At 32.1% G+C, this 20789-nt stretch overlaps 1 long non-coding RNA gene across 1 annotated transcript; it reads left to right on the forward strand.

Annotated features, from left to right (window-relative positions):
• The first annotated feature begins 1268 nt into the window (after positions 1 to 1268).
• On the forward strand, positions 1269 to 20342 carry LOC109184966. Its single transcript, XR_002054906.1, has 3 exons — positions 1269 to 1278; positions 15385 to 15405; positions 20230 to 20342. It is a non-coding gene; the product is annotated as an uncharacterized LOC109184966 (long non-coding RNA).
• Positions 20343 to 20789: the final 447 nt, after the last annotated feature.

Genomic DNA, 20789 nt, shown 5'->3' on the forward strand with positions numbered 1-20789 from the left:
TTATATGTCATGTTATGTGTATGTAATTATCATATGATGTGCCATCGTTTTATTTACATGTACATAAATATTTAGTTGCAGCTTTGCAAGTACAAAATTTGAAGGTTATTTTTAGATTAGGGTACACAATGCAATGTAGACCATGGCCGATGATATATAATTTAGCAGCAATTATATCGTGGACCATGGTCCAAAAACGACGTCGTTTTTTTAAGTAAAGAAACGGCTGTCGTTACAGCTTAACGGAGCTTGTATATATTTTTGGTGTGTTAAGTACAAAATGAAACTACAGTGTATCTAAAATGAAACTGCCTCACATATTGTCTTTATATTATCAAATGAAACTGTAATTGAATTGAAATAAAATTGTAATTGTGTTAAAATGAAACTGCAGCAGTGTATATAAAATGAAATTGAATAATAGTTTCACATATTTGAGTGTATATTGTTTAGTGAAATTATAGTTATATCGAAATGATACTATACTTGTGTTGTAATGAAACTATAGTATTATACAAATAGAGTTACTTTTTGCCGAATGACGCGAAACAGGTGTCATTTCTTCTTATTAAAAAAAACTGCACCATTTCTATACCTGGACTACAATATATTGTGGATCGCGGTACATAGTAAAATTAGCCATAATTTAGACTTTGGGCTTCATATAACATATAAAATAATTAAATCATTTTATTGGGCCAACTAATTAAAGTAATAAAAAAGAAAATTATTAGCCCAAATCATCAACTAAGCACTTTGGGCTTGATATAACATATAAAATCGTTTTTATTGGGCCAACTAATTAAAGTAACAAAACAGAAAATTATTAGCCCAAATCATCAACTAACAATCATTATTGTGTAGACCATGGTCCATACAAGTCGTGTGGACCATATTTTATATACTATAAAATAATGTACATTCAGTACAAAAATAATGTACATTTAGCACAAAAATAATGTACATTCAGCACAAAAACAATGCACATTGTATTCAGAGGATGTACATTATTTTTGTACTGAGTGTACATTATATTGTATAATGTACATTTAGTACAAAAATAATGTACATTTAATATATTTAAAATGTACTTTTTGTTATGGTTCACATAACCCTGTGTGGACCATAATTTGCCATCAACTAAGCACAAGTCTTACTAATGGGAAAATACGATCCACAGAGTTGTGTGGACTACGGTCCAAAACGACGTCGTTTTGATAATTTGTTTTTGTGCTCTGCGCACGTCATAGAATAATGAACATTCTGAGGTAAGATAATGTATTTTATGCGTTATAATAGTGTATTATATGTATTAGAATAATATACTTTATGTGTTAGAATTATGTACTTTATGTGTTAGAATAATAAAATTTCATAGGAAAGATAATGTATTTTATGAGTTAGAATAATCTACTTGATGTGTTTGAATAATGTATTTTATGTGTTAGAATAATGTACTTTATGTGTTAAAATAATATATTTTAAGAATTAGAATAATGTATAATGTACTTTATGTGTTAGAATAATTAAATTTTCGGTATAAGATAATGTATTTTATGAACTAGAATAATGTACTTTATGTGTTAGAATAATGTATTTTATGGTTTTTGAACCATGGTCTACACAACTCAATAATGATTGTTATTTATTTATTTATTAAATCCTAATAGCTCAAAAATACTGCATTCATTAAGCCTAATTATTCTATTAATTATTATATTTGTACAAAATAAAACAAAATTTTAAAATAAATATAATATTAAATAAATAAAACTAATTTATTGGTCCAATGGTATCCGGGTTGGACTTCCATTTGGAAGATTATAAGTTCGAGCCTCAGTGGAGGCGTTATTGGTTCTTTGTGTTTCAATAGGTTGAGAAAGTATATGAACAGATACTACAATGTAATAGAGCCAGTAACTTTCAAAAAAAAAAAATAAAACTAATTTATTATAGGAATTAATCTAAATTAGATATAAAAATAAGTGTTTATCAGTTTCCAACAGGCCCGGATTTTGGGCTGTGCAAGCTGGGCTACCGCACAGGGCCCCAAATTTTAGAAGCTCAATATTTTATTTTTACCTAGTTAGTTTAGAAATAAAAATTAAAAGTTTTTAATTAAACTTAAAAGGCTTTATAAAAAAAATGGTAGGAACATGTATTTATTGTATTTTAACTTTGAGGTCTAAGGTTCAAAACATGTGCAAACTATTATTATTATTCCATAATGTCTATTTTTACTTGTGCGTTGCACGGAAAAGATTTGTTATAATATTTAAATTATATCAACGAATATTATATAGTGCAATTGATGAAATATGTTGTATCGATTATGTTTTTTATGTTATCCTTGCTTGAATTCGAGCAAATAATTGCCCAATTATCCGTGCAATGTGCGTGCAATGCACGTGCGATGCATGAATAATTTGTTTGTGTTATATATTTTGATAATAAAATTACGGTATTAGTTTTAAAGATTTTAATTTTGGTAGGGCCTTATTTATTTACTCGAACAGGACCACAAAAATCTAAAAACCGGCCCAAGTTTCCAACACCATTTGACCTATTTTCTATAGTGTCTCCCATATAGATTTGGTCAAAATAAATCAGAGATTAAAAAATATCACATTTTTTCTTTTGTATTTTTGTGTTTGTAATATGATTGAGCAAATCTAATTGCAGTGTCAGATTAAAATAGTTCCACAACGTAACATCTAGTCATTCAATTTAAATATGAAATACAGTAGAAAATAAAGGACAACCAACTAACCAAGGAAAACATATGAATGCATACCGCCAAAGAGTAAATATAGGAATAACAAAAGACCAAGTTTATTTGAAGTAAAAATGTTTGTAATGGGAAAAATAATACTATTGAAAATTTGCATTACGTACTTAACAAATGTATAGAGAATCTAAGTATTCAATCGACACTTGTATTAACTTTTAAAAACTTTTACGGGCCGTTTGGTTCACGAAATGAATTTGGAGGGAATAGGAATGCTATTCCATAGAGAATAGAATAGGTAAGGAATAGAATATGAATTGTATTCTGTTGTTTAGTTCGCTAAAGGAATAGACATTGGAAACTGTATTCCAATGTTTTGTTGGTTAAGGAATAGAAATAGAATATATGTTTAAAAGACAGAAATGCCCTTGTACAAAAACTATTATTATTATTATTATTATTATTATTATTATTATTATTATTATTATTATTATTATTATTATTATTATTAATTTTTTTTATTATTATTAATTTATTATTATTATTATTATTATTACAACAACTATTATATATCATCATCATCATCATCATCATTGTCATATCAAGTGATTAATACTCAAAACAAAATAGTCATATAAATAACAAACTTTTGTAAAGAACATTTAACAATATTCAAAAGAAGCATAACATATGTTATTTTTAACAAAATACTCAAAACAATCCAATGCAAGTTACAATGTTCATAAAATGATTAATTGATAGCAAGGAATCTTCTGATCCATTGTAGTCTTCGATCAGGATCAAGACTGAGAAAGAAAGATACTTTATTAGGATGATCAGTGAGCTTAAACGAAACAAGGTCCATTTCATCATTTGCCAAACCATCAATCTCTTTTAATGCACGTTCAAGCTTCTGAAACATATCCATATCACGATCATATTGAAGACCATCAGACAGATTCTTACCAACCTCTGACATTGTATTGCTTATTAGCTTCGCAGCATTAAGCATATTCTCAGCACATATCTCAATAGCTTCATCATGGCTCCTCTTTCTCTTACTTGAATTGCTTCTTTTTCTACCATCATTTTGTGGCTCAGGTTGTGTACTCGTTAAATCAATATCATCCAAACCAACAAATGCACTATCTTCTGTGTCAGCTCTTATATCATTCTGTTCTTCATCTTATATTTCTTCAACTACGTCATCTGCTGTCTGTGCATCTTTTCCAGTTGCACGATCTTTAGAATATGTTTTAATTTGATGTGGCAGAAAGATTTGCTTGATTTTGATGTTGATGATGCTTTAATTTGATGTGGCTGGAAAAATTGCTTGATGTTGATGATGAAGGAATCGATGATGATGAAGGAATCGGGGAAGGGTAGAATGATACGTAGGGAGAGAACAGCGAGAAAGATAAGGTTAAAATTGAAAAAAAAAAATCTATTCCTGAGGACTCATAAATAAGTTAATACCAGGGAGGGCCCTGGTAATAGCTATTACCTCATCTGAGGTAATAGGCTATTACTAGGAACAATGTTCCTAGTATTACCCGCACAGGTTTAGCTCAATGGTTTAGTGGGCAGTATTTAGAAGAAGAAAAGTATATTAATATTTGATTTAAACTTTTAAAAAGTCTTTAAAAGTCACGAGTACAAAATTGCAGATAGACTACCATTGTAAAAGACAATAGGCGACCATTGTACAATGGTTGCCTATGAGAGGCTCACGGAAAGTCATGGACTTTAATATGTCTTTAAAAGTCTATTACCATTAATATAAAGTTATTGCAGTTTACATAACTTATCAAATTACGACTTTAATAAACTTTTTCTTCTATAATTTAAATAGTTGAAATTCACCCCTTAGACCCCAAACTTCTAAAATTTTCCCATAAACTTTTTTCTACCTAGATATGAACAAAGCAAACACATCATTTATCACCTTCAAATTTTACTATAGGAAAAATGTTTTTTCCCCATGAGTTGTATACATATAGCACATTTTCTCCCTGAATTATTCAGGTAAGCATCTTAGCCCCCTCAATTATTCTAAAAGAGGTGGTTTCACCTCCCCCCCCCCCCCGATATATTAAATTGACATTTCTATCCTTAAAGTGTCGACTTTATTTATTTTTCTTCTCCAATAAATTATTGTGTATACGTAGGGATGACCAAGGTTCGGTTCGAACTATAACCGGACACTATAGCAATCGAATTAAAAGTTTCGGTTATGATTCAGATCCAGAACCCAATATTTGGATTTCAGTTTATTAAAATTATGAATTGAAAAAACTGGATCCTGAACCATGAACCGGCGGTTCCGGTTCCGATTCGCGATTTTGAACCGTCTTTTTAATATTTTATTTTTTATTTTAAAGTAGTCTAAATTCAACAATAAATGTATTTATTTTTTTCAGTTCAGAACATGAACCGTCCATTCCGGTTCGAGATTTTAATAAACTCTAAATATCGGGTTTTGATTCTAAATTGTAATTGGAATATTTCGGTTTGGTTGCTATAGTGTCTGTTTGGTTTGAACTAAATTGTGGTCATAATTTGTTGGAGAATAAAATAAATGAAATATTTATTTTAAGGGTAAATATGTCCATTTAACATTTTAAGGAGAAAAACATATACTTAAATAATTCAGGGGAGAAAAGTACTATAAGTATATAACTCGGGAGAAAAAGTGTTATTTTTCCTTTATGTTATTTTCCCTTTACTATATGTTTCATAATATTTATAAATACTTATATATTTTATTTTTATTCTTTTTATGTTTATATTTGTAACACATTTTTTCTTTTTTTCTTCTTGAACACAGGGCCGTTCCATTACAAATTAGGGTCCTGTGCAATATTTAAATTTGGGCCCCCTTTTAAGTAATTTTTATATATAAATAATAGTTGTTCAAAAATTTGTGTTAAAAATTCAAAATATAATATTGTATAAAAAATTACATCTAAAATTTCATTTAAAAAGTCAGTTCTTCTCAAACCCAGATGAATATTTCAAAAATTACATATAGTAATAGCTCAATTCTTCTTTTCTTTTTACACTTCTCAAATCCAGATGAATATTTTCTAGAAGACATAATTATAAAGTCCTAAGAAAAAAAATAAGAATTTATTTAGAAACTCTATAAATAAATAATTAATCAAGAAACAAATTCTTGAATATATTATTCTGAAATCAGAATTATTAAGTTACGTAAATAAAATAATAAATAAAAATTGTAAAATAATATGTAATTTTAATTTTAATTACCTGTTAAGAGAATTGAAGACCGTATCGCACGAACTGACTTTGTCGTATTTGCGTCAATTCACTAAATTTCGTGCAAATTAGTTGAATTTGTTGTCTGCCTTTGTAAATAATACAAATTAATAATTATACAATTCAAAATTTTACAAATTAATAATTATAAAATTGGGATTTGCCTAATCGGCTAATCTTACAAAGGGGCGAAGAGCACTACATCAGACTAGCAGAGACAAATTAATGAATAATGAAATTAAATATTTAAGGATTACACGCACAACTAACAACTTAATTCAATTAAAGTATTAGACAATTAATTACCTAGGCAATTTATTGTCCGCTTCACCACTTGTCCCCTCTCCTCGACTGCCGAGTCTGTCGTCATTATGACTCTATGTCTGTCGCTAGTACGTAAGAGGCTAGGTTAGAATGTATTTGTTTCTTTTTGGAAAGGCTAGGTTAGAATGTTAGATGCGCTAAATATAGGGGTGTGCAAACTTCGGATAATTTTCGGTTAACCGACCGAACCGACAAAGTTCGGTTAACCATCTTCGAACCGAACTTTTTCGGTTCGGTTAATGGTTAAAGGAATTTTAAAACTTCGGTTAACGGTTAATTCGATTTGAAACGTCAGTTAACCGAATTAACCGAACGGGTAACCGAAGTTTTTAATATATATATAAATAATAATATAAATATAAATATTAATTTGAGGCTATGGATGTTTGGAGTTTATAATTAATGTTTTTGTATATTTTGTTATGAATTTATTATGATATGTATTTTATTTTAATTGGATTTATTATTTTAGGTGTTATTTTTAGAATTTTAAATTTTAGCTTTAAAAAGTTTGGTTAATCGGTTAACCGACCGATTAACCGAAAAAAATTTCGGTTCGGTGAATTCGGTAGAGCAAACTTCGGTTCGGTTAACGGTTAAAGGAAAAAAAACTTCGGTTAATTCGGTTCGGTTAACCGATTGAACACCCCTAGCTAAATAACAACACTACAAAGGCGCCGTATATATACTAACATAATTTTTTTTTAATATGGGGCCCCCAATTTTTGGGGGCCCTGTGCGCCGGCCCTGGGAAAACATGCCCAGGGCCGGCCCTGCTTGAACAACAAGTTGTTGCGAATAGTGGACAGTTGTTCGGAGCACCAAATTGCTGCTCTGAACAATTCTTTTGCTTGATGTACGCATCAATATATTCGGTTTAAATTTTGTTATTATTATTATTATTATTATTATTATTATTATTATTATTATATTTTTACATTTTTACACTTTTTGTTTTATGTAACTAGTAAGTAATATTTTTAAATATTTTATTTGAACAATATTCATATGAAATAATTTTGGTTGTAAGTGCTTATTAATACTGTATAAGTGATTGGCATATAATAGTTCACTCAATTATGGATTAAAATAATGAAGTTGAGAATGTTGAGGGGGAGGGGGAGAGGGAGGGGGAGGGGAAGAAGAAATAGGAGAGTTTTATGAAATGATTAAAATAAGAATTTTATGATATATTATAATATTTTTTGTAAGAAAATTATAAATAATAAGAATTAAAGTCATTTTTTCAAAAGGCTGAACCCCAACCCTAAGGGCCCTCCACACCCCGACTCGACAGAGCATTTGGGAGGATGAAGAATTAAAGTCATTGAAAGTATGTATAGATGTATTAATTTAGAATTTTAATTACTTTTGTAGACTTATTAAAATGATAATAAAAAATTATAAAAATTTGTAAAAGTCTATGAATATTTTTTATATAGATTTTTATAAACGGATAAATAATTAGCGAAACTCTATGAAAATTACTAACGTGGCATTTGGTTCAAAGAATAAAAGTAAAGGAATATAATAGAATTTCAATATGAATGGAATAAGAAAAGAAATAATATGAATATAATTCTATTGTTTGGTTCAAAAGGAAAATAAACATAGGATTATAGGAGGAATTATATTCTTGTATATCGCTAGACTATGGGTTGAAAAGAAATATCATTTAAATAATCAAAATGTCCCTATTCAAAATAAAATACATACAAATATATACATACTCACCCACCATAAAATAATAAAACACAAAATATAATAAAAATTATTGTATTATTTCATATTTGGTGGTCCCAGTGAGATAAAAGTCTAGAAGGGGGAGGGAGGTTGAATAGACTTTTTAAATTTTTTTTTTTTTTGAATACTAAAACTTTTCTTTAACATACACGAATTTGCAAATAGAGCGTATCACCAGCTTATAGCAAGTGATAGGCAGCAGAAGTCTTGTAAAGTTTGTAGCGCAGTTTAAAGGTTAAAACAACTTAATATGTGTAAAGTGTGTGTTTTTTATTTGATCAATTGGTAAGTAAATAGCATAAAGTTAAGGTAGAGTGAGAGAGATTTTTAAAGTGGTTTGGCAACAACTTACTACACTTTTCTCCTTGTAATCACAAAGAGGTTTTCACTAGTATTGTTTCGAATACAAGTGAAACAAATCACACAGCGTATCCACAAAGCGTTGTTGATCTCCGGTAGTGTTCATTCGACTTAAATATCCCCTCCGATCTTCAACACTTGATCTCAGTTCCATGGGTCAGCCACGAAGTCGCCTTGAGCAGAAGATCTTCAACCATGAACCATGTGTAAAGTATTTAGGGAAGGAAACTCAATATCTTATTGTTGCCATGCATAGGCTTTTATACAAAGAATTATACAGAGATGAAAGGCAACCCTGTAGTTACAGTAACAACCACAGAGAATAGTTCAAATAAGAAACTAAATAATAGTAAGTAACCAACACTAACATTAAGCTTTATCACGCCCCCGCAAGATGGAGGATCCATCGGAGACTCCAAGCTTGGACCGAAAGGATTGAAATAAAGTTCTGTCCAGAGGCTTTGTTAATACATCGACAATTTGATCCTTCGTTCGAATATGTCGAACATGCAAAGTTCCGTCGGCAACATAATCACGAACAAAAAAATAATCCAATGCCAAATGTTTCACACGAGAATGATAGACCGGGTTTTTACAGACATATGTCGCACCCATGTTATCACAAAACAACACAGGAGGTCGCACCAGCTTCACTCCCAAATCCACCAACAAATTTTGAATCAAAATTACCTCAGCTGCGGTATTCACCAATGCCCTGTATTCAGCTTCGGTGGAGGACCGAGCAACGGATTTTTGACGCACCAACCTCCATGAGATAATATTGCAGCCCAAGTAAATGACATAGCCAGTAGTAGACTTCTCGCCGTGATGAACACCGCCCTAGTCAGAATCAGAGTAAGTTGTTAAAACCATGGGAGTCCCTCTCCGCAAAAATAGTCCGTGAAACATAGTGCCCTTGAGATACCGTAATACACGCTTCACGGCCTGCCATTGATGCTCCGTTGGAGAATGCATAAATTGTGCCAAGCGATTTACTGTAAAACTCAAGTCCGGCCGTGTTATTGCTAAATACTGTAACAAACCGACCACACGCCGATAAACCATAGAATCACTTGGTGATGAATTAGCATCTTCATGGAGGTCTGCTTTTGGACCTGCGGGCGTGTGAACTGGTTTTGCATCACCCATTTTTGTTTGTCATAGAGTGTCTGCAATATACTGGGCTTGGGATAAAAATATACCAGATGAAGTAGAAACTACTTCAACACCAAGAAAATGATGGAGCATTCCCAAATCTTTAATAGAGAACCTGTGCCCCAATCGTGCAACAAAATAATCCAAAAATCTTGTGTTGTTTCCTGTTAAAACCACGTCATCCACATAAATCATAAAATAAGCCAGCACACCGTTAGTCTGATAAATAAATAAAGAGTAATCTGAGACTTTCTAAAACCAAATTCTATATAAAAAAAAAAAAAAAAAAAAAAAAAAAAAAAAAAAAAAAAAAAAACCAGACAACTCCAGGTACCATGCCCGGGGTGCTTGTTTGAGTCCGTATAAAGCCTTCTTCAAACGACATACATGCGTGGGTCACTGCGGATCAGAATACCCAGGAGGCTGGACCATGTAGACTTGTTCATGCATAGTCCCATGCAAAAATGCATTATTCACATCCAATTGTCTCAAAGGCCAATTATGGCACAAGGCTAATGAAAGGATAATGCGAATGGTTGCTGGTTTTGTCACAGGACTAAATGTATCAAAATAATCTCGTCCATGTTCCTGCAAATAACCCTTTGCCACCAGGCGCGCCTTATAACGGTCAACCGAGCCATCAGGTTTACGTTTAACTCTGAACACCCATTTACAACCAATCGTTTTTTTATCAGTTTTTGGAACCAGCTCCCAGGTGTCATTTTTTATAAGTGCATGATATTCATCATCCATGGCTTGATGGCAGAGTGGGTCTGATTTTGCTTGAGCAACAGACGACGGCTCAAGAGTGGTTGATATTGGATGAGCAGTGGTAACATTCACAAATTTGTCATTGATGTATTTGGGATTGGGACGACGGATACGGGTTGAGCGACATGGTGGTGGGTTGTTAGCCTGAGGTATTTGTAAATCTGTAGATGACTCAGACTCACCAGAGATAGCATCTAGCATGGTAGGTAGCATAGGTGAATGTTGGGGACTTTGGTTGGGAGGATGAATGGGAATACTAGTTTGAGAGGGTGTAGGTGTGTTGGGCTGTAATAGTGGCATAGGCGCTACAGGAATCGGGGTATTAAATAGAGTGGTATTTGCAAGCACATGTGGATTTAATACAACATTGGACCTCTCAGAAGGACCTGCGGGGGAAGAACTGTGACATGACGATATTAATGCATGAAAAGGAAACACATCATCTATAAACTGAACATGACGGGAGAGATAAACCCGAGCAGTACTAGGATCGAGACACTTGCATGCTGATTGAGAAGTAGAATACCCCAAAAACACACAAGATTTTGAGCGAGGGTGAACCTTTGTTTTTGTGTAGGGACGTAACCACGGATAACACAAACACCCAAATGGTTTTAGTTTTTCATAATTTGGTGTGGTGTTGAACAGAACTTGGAAGGGTGTTTTATTATGTAAGACAGGAGTAGGCAAACGATTTATCAAGTAGACTGCTGTTTGGAATGCATACGACCAATAACTTATTGACATCGATGCAAAGTGAAGTAACGACAAACCAACTTCTACTATATGTATGTGTCGTCGTTTTGCAGTCCCATTATGTTCAGGTGTATGAGGGGGACTGGTGAGATGGGATATTCCACATGCATTGAATAATGGAATTAGTTTTTGAAACTCTCCCCCATTATCTGAGAACATAGAGATAATTTTGTGATCTAAACGTTTTTTGACTAATTTCTTGAACTGCGAAAAGACAATGTATACATTAGATTTATTTTTTAGTGGATATAGCCATATATACTTGCTATAATAATCCACAAAGATACCATAGTAAAAGTACCCCTCAACAGATCTTTATGTAGAACTCCAAACATCAGTATAGACCAATTCCAAAGGTTTAGTGCTGACCAAGGAATTTTCAGAAAATGGCAACTTATGACTTTTATGAAGCGAACATGAGGGACAATGAAAGCTACTGACTGAATCCAAAGTAACATTATTATTTTTCAAGACATTGGCAAGAACCTTATTTGACGGATGACCTAAGACATGGTGCCAATTAGCAACTGTTGTTTTAACTGCAGTGCTAACTTGCGGAGGACAACTCAATGGAGCACAATACACGTCATGTATGTTCTTCCCCCGCATTAGAGGCGCCCCCCGTTAACTGATCCTTCACAAGAAAATAAGAAGGAAATAATTCAAGAGAGACATTATTAGTTTTGCATAGCTTGGATATGGAAATTAAATTCTTCTGTAGTTTAGGAACGCAAAGAACATTAGAAAGAGTGAGAGAGCGGTGTGATGTGGGTAGGATAGTGTGTCCAGTGTGTGTTATTTCAAGACTTTTACCCTCTCCTAGGTGAATTTCATCTGGGCCACCATATTCTGTAAACTGTCTCAACGTTGCAGGGTTGGAAGTTGCATGGTGGGATGCTCTAGAATCAAACAACCATGGTTGTTGTGTTGTCGTCGACGTCATAGTAGTGTTTACCACTGGATTGTGAACGGATCGAGTATCAGTTGAAACATTATTATCCCTTAAAAAACGCATCAACTTTCGGCACTCTCGTGTTTCATGCCCGACCAAGGTGCAAAAGCGACAAACAACATTTCTCCGTCCAGGTCGATAAGAATTCTGATGCTGCCATGACTGGCGAAATGGAGCAGAAATCATATCGTTTTGTTGGTTGCCGGCAACTTTGTTTGAATTGAAGTCGGACCTACTGGGTTGAGTTCTCCGGTTTTGTTTTTGAGTGACATTAGCAGTAGCAAACAACGTCTGTCTAGCTTCAACATTTTCTTTGTGTTGGCGCTCATGATCGGTGAGAACATCAGAAAGTTCAGCAAAGGAAATAGGCTCCGGTCGTACACGAAGAGCGGACACCAATGAATCATATTCTTCTCCTAGCTGTGTCATGATATGTACCACCAAATCTTCTTCGCCAATAGGGCTCTGTGCTAACGCAAGTGCATCTGCAATTGAACGCATTTCCTACATATACTCAATAACAGGACGCCCACCTAGCGGATTTTTGGCTAATTTTGCTTGGGATACAATACGGGAACGAGATGAACTAGCATAACTAGTAGTCAAGCGTTCCCAGGCCTCACGGGCTATTGCAGCAGAGGATATCAATGGTTGAATGGTGTCGGAGCAACTACCGAGAATGGCACTAACGATAACTTGATCTTGCCTGTACCAAATGGTATAACAGGGATTAGTTGAGGTTCGCGCTGCATCAGTAAACTGTGCAGGTGCTTGTATGGTACCATCAATGTATCCGACAAGGTCTAATCCAATGAGAGACGATTGAATCTGTCTTCTCCATATAGGAAAATTGGAGGGTGTTAGTTTAATAGGGAAGTTCGTAGGGGCATTTAGCTGGATAACAGTTGTCTGGGCTGTGATTGACATATCAAGAAGGTTGGGAAAAAAAATTAAGTTCTCGTTTGAGTATGAGTGGCTCCTGATACCATGTAAAGTATTTAGGGAAGGAAACTCAATATTTTATTGTTGCCATGCATAGGCTTTTATACAAAGAATTATACAGAGATGAAAGGCAACCATGTAGTTACAGTAACAAGCAGAGAATAGTTCAAATAAGAAACTAAATAATAGTAACTAACCAACACTAACATTAAGCTTTATCACCATGTGATTTGTTTGTCTTACAAACAAAGATGGACTATGAATTTGAAAGATTCACAATGAAGCTCAAAGTTGCTTTTGATATAGACATTGATAGATTTTTGATAGACAATTTTAATATTGTCCTCGCAAGTGCACGAGTCAATTGTAGTTTTAGCGTGCAAAGCAAGGGTCGATCCCACAGAGAATTGATACAATGCAATTTAATTACTTAAAAAGAGTGGAAAGAGAGTGAAAGTAAATCGAATGAGAAAAACTAGAAAACATACTAATCAAAAGTAAGGAAACAGAATTGACAATCAGAATAGATTAACTAAATTAAATTACCAGTAGAAAATAACGGCATGAAGAGTAATTGAATAACCTCAATGAACATCAACCGGAAAGACAATTTAATAACTTGAAATTAAAATAACTAACTAAACAATTTAAAGTGCTAAAAATGAAGATAAAATAATAAGAATGTACTCAAGTGCGAGATAATTAAATTTAAATCCAAGAAACTAAGTAATGAAAGTTAAATTGGCCAAATTCAACACAATTAATCTCAACACAAAGCGTAGGATAAATTAAAACTAGTGCAGAATTTCATAGTAAATTGATCATTTTCTAAGAATTAAAATACTCATCCAAACATAATAACCAGAACTACAGGGCAAATGCACTACATCTTAACAAGATTTATAAATTCTCAAATTATAATAAACACTAGCAGCACCAAAACTAAATTAAAATCTTAATAAAGAATTGCTATTAAATCTTAAAAAAAATTAAGCACCTTAATTAAATCAAAGAAAAGGTAAAACAATATTTGAAGATAATAATGAAAAGTAATATGCTGTCATAGGGAAATCAAAGCTGCCAAATTGAATCTCTATGAAATTGGGTTACTTTCGCTACTGGAAGGGAATAGAGAGTTGCTGCGGAGATGGAATTAGCGCTACCACAAATGGAATTCTGCCGCCAAGGATTCTGCACTGCCTGAAATTGCCGCCTCCGGAATTGTTCCGGAGTTAAATTGATGCTTCTCCTTCTACAACACTGCTCCCTATTTATATTGTTCTAGTCAATAGCTGCTTCTCATGCTCCGCTACTCCATGGCCAAAGAAGAGGCTCTGCGTCATCTGCGATCTCCTTTCTCGCGGTGGTGTTGACAGCTTCTGTTGAATCGCCGCACAAAAAGGCTTCGACCGAGACTCAAGATGAAGTATTCTTTTATTAGAATCCAAATATGATTAGTCTACGTTTATTAAAATTCCTACAGACCATAGACTATTATAACTATAATTATTAATTGAGGTTAAGAAATTATATTATCCTGATAGAATTTAATTAATAAACAAATTTAATAAAAACAGTCCTAAAAATGAATAATACTAACAAACCTACTTATATAACAATAATAAATAAAATAGATATAAAATTAATCAATTATTGTAAATTAACTATAAAAATATTATTAAAAATAACACTAAAAATAATGTTTATCAATTTTGCATATCTATCTCTTCAATATGAATGCGTTATACTTAGATAATTCTCTTGTTTAATTCTGGAAAAAAAAAAAAAAACAACAATTTTTTTTTAGCTTGGAGCACTCTATTTAATATTTATATGTGAATAGAGGTGATGGTAGTCATGTAATCCTCAATTGGAAAAATTTTGTTGCCCTTAATGTGACAGGTGTCCAAATCTGCCACATACTCAATAATGCTTGATAAGTGTATAATTGTTTATATTTATACCCATATATATCTCATACTTAGCATTATTTTGCTTATGAGGTTTTATAATGGTGTTCAAAATGATCCTTATTTTATTTATTTGATCAATTAGGCACAATTCATCATCTTTGAGTATAAGTAAAGGATTTTGGAGCATGTTGGATGCATTTGGAGTCAATGAGAGTCCAAGAGAAGCTTAGAGGATGAATAAAATACTTCCAAGTTAGCCAAATAGTGGTATTTTCAATGATTTTGATCATATAGGCAAACCAAGGCAAAAGTGGAAGAAAAGAGCAAGAAGTTGAAATTCTCGCACGGTACAGCTCATCCACTGCTCGGTATTTGGATCATATATGATCATAAAAATGTCCAAATGAAGTGATTCTCATGTCATTGGAAAGCCAACTTGAAGAGCTACAACTATTATGAAGACCTCAAAATGAAATTCTAAAGTTTTCAAGGTCAAAATGAATGGAGAATGACAAGGATGAGCAAACCAAAGTAATGCAGAAAATGAAGAAGTCGTACGCCCAAGAATACGCCCGTCCACATGGGCATCTTCCATCCATTTCTAGTACTTACTAGAATGTTTGGATGGGAAGGCGTATGTCTGTCCCTCAACCCATCCAAGATCTCAAAAAAGTAAGCAGGTGGTGTACGCCCGTTACTGAGGTCGTCCCTACCTGCTCTACCACGTATTTAAACTCAAATTGAGCTTTATTTTCACATTTATGACCCATGATTGAGCCTAGTAATTTTCTACTCATTCCTTTCATATTTTAGGGTTAGATTAGGCTTAGATTTAGGTTTCTTAACACTTTCGAAACTTGTAATATTGGATTTGAAGTATGGATTTCAAGATTGTTCTTGCATTTTAATAGATAAGTTTCTACTTCTTTCTATCTCTTTCCTTTGTGCGATTTATGATTTATTCTTGTGCTTTTATGATGTTTATGTCTAATATGTGTGAGTAATTAGTTTACAGACTTTAGTTAGGGTTGTATTATCTATCTTAATGCTTAGTTTGTGATTATTGCATAAAGGGGATTTTTGCGCACCTAGGGTTCTTGAGTTTATGAAGGATTTGTGTTTGTATATATTGTTAATGTTTGGTGTACAACATTCATTAGCATGTTTTGGAGAAATTTTGTCTACAACAAGAGTCAGGTCAAGATTTCAAGTCACTCCTTGCATAAACCTGATTTCTTCCTATGAAAATAGGGGAAATTAGGGGTTCTTGATGCTTTGTTCTTGAATAATTTCGAATTGATACATCACGAGAGTGTGGCAATTTCATGTTTTAATCTTTGTTTATTTATCACGAGAGTGACTTATAGACTAGGATTCCTAAGTGCATCATCTCAATTCCTTGGTTGTGTGATTTTTTCACAATCCTTAGGTTTTGGTATGCATCTAGAAGATAATGCTCTCTAGCTTGAGTCCTATTTCTTTATTTCGTATTGATCTCTTGTTAATATGTGTTTGTGTTATTTTGTTTAGCCATCGTTGCCTTAAAACTTGTAGTTGATTGCTTAGCTTCTTGTTTATTTCCTAAGATTAGTGTCTATTAAACTAAACTTTGATCAACTTGATCAACCTCAAGCTGAAATACAAAGAATTTCTAAGTTTTGGCCTATATGTACAAAAGATACCTAGCTAAATACAAAGACTGAAAAGTTTGGGGTATCTAGAGTCCTTATACAATATTAAAATCAACAAAATCTAAATACAATAGTTATTAACACAATTCTAAATAAAAAGATATCGAGGAACAAAACAATATTAATAAAAAATAAAAGAGCACATTGTACACAAACTAGTTTGTACCAAGACTATGTGGTCTAATGGTATCCGGGTTGGACTTTCATTTGGAAGGTTGAGAAAGTATAAGAATATAGATACTACAATGTATGTGTTTCAGTAGGTTGAGAAAGTATAAGAACAGGTTTATTGTATTTTAGCGATGATGGAAATGGAAACCGATAGATTCCTCGTAGGAGGTTATTTATAAGGGTATTTTTTGAAATAGTAAAAACATAGTTATTCCTAATGGGCTACGAAAAGCTAATACCAAGTGGGCATTGGGAATGACTATTCCCATTACAAAGAGATCGAATAGGCCATTCCGTAGAATTATATTCCTTGCTATAAGAATCAAACCCAACAGCAAAATAGGTCTATTCCACATAATGACATTTCATTCCTAAAGTATTCCACGACCGAAATGTCACATAAAATTTTATTAAAATTTATGATTTTAAATGTCTTTAAAAGTTTACAAAAGTCATGATCGAATACACCCCGTAAGGTTCCTTTGAGAAAAATTCTCTAAGAGCTCAATCATTCAACGTTGCAAGGGTCACCTTGGAAGTCTTGCTCCATCGGTAAGTTGGGGTTCGATTCACACCCAAAGCCCAAACCCTTGATCACAGGCGATGAAGACTCATAGTCTAGCGTAATGTATCCAAAAATAAAATAAAAAATAATAATAAAATAATAAAAAATCTCTAAGAGTATCCCCAACCCTTCTCTCCATTTGATGGGTCCAATTCTTTCACATCACCATATAATCTCCTTCCTTATTTTCTCTTTAATCATTCTCTCTTTTCCCCTCAATTTTTGGGTCTTACAACTCCACATGATTTATTATTTTATTCTTTTTTTAATTATAATTTCAACTTTCGGTATTAAATGTAAATACATTTAAAATAAATACATAAATAATTTTTGAATTAAATATAACATTTTAATTATTAAATTGAAACAAATAAAATCACATTAAATTAAAAAATATGAATAAATAAATAAAAATATTAAAACATAAATGGAGGTAGATAAAATTTGATAATTAGGGTAAAGGTAAAAAAAAAAAAAAAAAAAAAATAGGAATAAGGGTCAAATAGGCCACTGAACTGCACACGAGAATGCAATTAGGCCACTGAACCTAAAAAATCTACAATTGGGTCCCTAAACTAACCAATTTCATTCAATTTGTCCATTTTTCAGGTTTCTCAAGTTGCTAACAGGTTACCCCTCCACTTAGGATGCATATGTGGTATTTAAAAAAAAATATTTTTAAATTAATTTTTTAATATTTAATAAATAAATACTAAAATAATTTATTTTTAAATTAGTTTTTTAATGCTTAATAAATAAAAACTACAATAACATTTTTTTTTTGAAAATAAAATCTAAGCCCCTGTACGATATTTTATTTATAAAAAAAAACAAATTATTTTAGTTTTAATTTATTAAACATTAAAAAATAATTTAAAAATAAATTATTTTAGTTTTTATTTATTAAATATTAAAAAACTAATTTAAAAATACATTATTTAAAAAAAAAAATGCCACATATGCATTCTAGGTGGAGGGTTAACCTGTTAGTAACTTGAGAAACTTGAAAAATGGACAAATTGAATGAAATTGGTTAGTTTAGGGACCTAATTGTAGATTTTTTAGGTTCAGTGGCCTAATTGCATTTTCGTGTGCAGTTCAGTGGCCTATTTGACCCTTATTCCAAAAAAAAAAAAAAATTAAATAAAAAAATAAAAAAATAATAAAGAAAAATAGAAAAAGCAAAATCTCAGCGGCATGGGAAAGCCTTGCTCCAACTAATTAACTAACCAGCCTAAACTCTAAAGTCTAAACCTCCTTGCCAAGTGTGTGAAAACAACCAAAATAAAAAATTTATAATCTTCAGTCGTATAAAAATTCTTCATAGTTAAGACAAACTTTAAACTCTTTACAACTTTATTCTTATATTATACGATTATACTATTTGTTGAAGTACTTCGTAATAAACTCCAAGTTTCCAATTTAGAGTTAACAACTTGAATTCTACTAACCTAGGTTCTATTATTCAGTTAATAGTTTCATACTAACTTTAAGATAAAATTACGTACAAAAAATTTAAAATAAGTAATAACTCTAACATTTAAGCTTCTAATTTTTCTAATCTAATCACAAATTTACATATATTAGGGAAGCAATTAGAATTACTTTGTGGTAAAGAGTTGAATTCCTAATTTTTGAACTTAACTTTCAACCCTAATAACCATTGCATGCAAAACAAGGAAAAAATGTGAACTAAAACAGCTTCTCAAATTTTTAAATATTGTATATATATATATATATATATATATATATATATATATATATATATAGAGAGGCTAGCTTGCGCTCCTCAACCATGAGAACGCCATCCCACATAAAAGCTATGAAAAAATCTTAGACATGGAAAATAAGTGATCCACCGTTATAATTAAAAGTCAACACTCTAAATTTATGCGCATAATTAAGAATTCAAATTCTCAGAAATTTCAATTAAGGGATAAATCAATCTAAGAAAAACTTTAAACTTCTGTCTGAATAGGTAAGTCAATGACAAAATAAGAGTTCTTTAAAAAAAAAACGACAAAATAAGATCAGAGATTATATATTTTAAAATCTTTTCTTTTAAATAATAAATTATTGTTATTATTATAAATATAAGAAAATGTGATTGTTTTGTTAATGTTTGGTGCTTTAATTTAGCGAAGGAAACACGTGGAGCAGACGACAATAGAATGGGTTGTTGTGTTGTGCTCTGGGCGACTTTGTGCACAAATGCACAACATGGTGTGCACTGTAGAATCTCGCAAGAATCATGTGCGCACATGCCACACGCTACACTTATACATTACACTATGCAAACGTTCACATTGAAATACACATATACACATCATGCACCAACACAAACAAATGTGCATGCATATGTACTATTGCCCACACACGCCAAATTTACAATGCACACACACATCACATGAACATAAAGTGCACGCAAGGTCATGATGAGTTGCACACATACGACGAAAACCCATTAGCCAAGATCGACAATGCAAATGCACGTCTACGGAGGCCACAATGCACACCAGTACATTGCCCATGAAAACTACTCATAGGTCAATCACATATATAAACAACATTATACTCAAACGAAAGACAATTAAAAAACTCAAAAATGAACTTGAGTCTATGGTTGAATAATATAAACGTAGAAGAAGAAAAATTCAAAGCCAGATGGAGAAAGAACTCCACATGAAGAAAGATACATCAAGAACAAAATTCAAGCCATCTCAAAGTGAGGAGGACTCCTTGTGCGCAGTGAGCGAAGGTCTAGTCTCTGTGGTTCAGTTGAGCCATGATTTACATCCTCCCAGATGCTCGGTCGGGTCGGGGTGTGGGGGTCCTTGGGGTGGGGAATTCAACCTTTTGGGAAGAAGATAAAATTTAAGCCTATCATAAATTCCTTCCCTAAAATCATGCATAACAACCATATAAAATGCTATACATATTTAAAACAAGTGTAAATACCCCCAATTACCCCTTTGAAAATTACCGAAATTAGAAAAAAGAAAAAAAAAAAAAAAAACATAAAATTACAGCCACATTTTTTGTCCATAGTTTTTGTGTGAGAAGATATTTTCATATGTCCATTGTACTTTTTATATTTATACGTTAATCCTGTTATATATACTAGTATTTGTCCCGTGCGGTGCACGGAAAATATGTTATAAAAATATACCCTATATGAGGTTTATTCATATATAATATTTTTGTTATTTAATAATTATTATGTGTGAATTCCTATGATAAAATTATGAACATAAATATATTTACAATTAAAATAATATTTAAGGTGGGTGATTACTACAAAGCTTAAATTATATTAAAAATTTAGTACATAGTATTTAATATTACAAATTTTTAAGAATTTAGTAAACTACAATAGTAATTGAATTACAATTTTAGAGTCACCACGGATCAAAATTTTTAGACCTTTGAGATTTCTAAC

The sequence above is a fragment of the Ipomoea nil genome, unplaced genomic scaffold (genome assembly GCF_001879475.1).
Source record: "Ipomoea nil cultivar Tokyo-kokei standard unplaced genomic scaffold, Asagao_1.1 scaffold1298, whole genome shotgun sequence".
In the NCBI taxonomy this organism is placed as follows: domain Eukaryota; kingdom Viridiplantae; phylum Streptophyta; class Magnoliopsida; order Solanales; family Convolvulaceae; genus Ipomoea; species Ipomoea nil.